General features: G+C 39.3%; 1 protein-coding gene and 1 non-coding gene across 2 annotated transcripts in view; one reads left to right on the forward strand and one right to left on the reverse strand.

Moving 5' to 3' along the window:
- Window positions 1-1,256, reverse strand: part of CALR3 (calreticulin 3) — a 26,449-nt gene that overhangs the window by 13,125 nt on the left and 12,068 nt on the right. The gene's annotated exons all lie outside the window — the stretch shown is intronic.
- TRNAG-CCC lies at window positions 21-93 on the forward strand. Its single transcript has one exon. It is a non-coding gene; the product is annotated as a tRNA-Gly (tRNA).

The following is a 1,256-nucleotide window of genomic DNA, read 5'->3' on the forward strand; positions in this document are numbered from 1 at the left end:
AAACTGCAGCTAAGGGGATTTCCCTGGTGGTCCAGTGGCTAGGACTCCGCACTCCCAATTCGGGGGGCCTGGGTTCAATCCCTGGTCAGGGAACTAGACCCTACATGCCAACTAAGACCAAATGTAGGCAAATACATAAATAAATATTTTTTTTAAAAAAAACTGCAGCTAAGAAATCGCAGGAAGTGTTTTAAGACTGACACAATGGATTTGAGTGAAATGTAACTGATTCTGAGTTAAAAACAAAGTTTTCTGTATTAACAGAAAACTTTAAATATCTTCTTTACTCCAAAATATGCTGCTTTGCAATTTACATGTAGCAGACATGTTGAGTGTATTTAAAGGTAGTATTAGGTAGATATTTGCAGGTATTTTGTTTACCAGATCCAACTAAATCAAATATTTGTGAAATCATCTTTAATTCAACAGGTGGTAATATTTTTTTGCCAGATATCTCTGCTATCCTGTCTTGAGGGAATAATTACATAACCCAAATTGAGCCACTTAAAATTGTTTCTTAATCTAAAGAAAGACCTTTTTCATTCCAGATTTTAAATTCAAGAGTAAATGTGAGACATGGCAGCATACCAGGCTTCCCTGTCCATCACCAACTCCCAGAGTTTATTCAATTGAGACAGTGATGCCATCCAACCATCTCATCATCTGTCATCCCCTTCTCCTCCTGCTCTCAATCTTTCCCAGCATCAGGGTCTTTTTCAATGTGTCAGCTCTTCGCATCAGGTGGCCAAAGTATTGGAGTTTCAGCTTCAACATCAGTCCCTCCAATGAATATTCAGGACTGATTTCCTTTAGGATGGACTGGTTGGATCTCCTTACAGTCCAAGGAACTCTCAAGAGTCTTCTCCAACATCACAGTTTGAAAGCATCAATTCTTTTTGGTGCTCAGCTTTCTTTATAGTCCAACTCTCACATCCATACATGACCAGTGGAAAAACCATAGCCTTGACTAGACGGACCTTTATTGGCAAAGTAACGTCTCTGCTTTTTAATATACTGTCGAGGTTGGTCATAACTTTCCTGCCAAGGAATAAGTGTTTTTTAATTTCATGGCTGCAGTTACCATCTGCAGGGGTTTTGGAGCCCAAAAAAGTGAAGTCTCTCATTGTTTCCACTGTTTCCCCATCTATTTGCCATGAAGTGATGGGATCAGATGCCATGATCTTAGTGTTCTGAATGTTGAGCTTTAAGCCAACTTTTTCACTCTCCTCTTTCACTTTCAGCAAGAGTCTCTTTAG

The sequence above is a fragment of the Bison bison genome, unplaced genomic scaffold (genome assembly GCF_000754665.1).
Source record: "Bison bison bison isolate TAMUID 2011002044 unplaced genomic scaffold, Bison_UMD1.0 scf7180017864221, whole genome shotgun sequence".
Classification (NCBI taxonomy): Eukaryota; Metazoa; Chordata; class Mammalia; order Artiodactyla; family Bovidae; genus Bison; species Bison bison.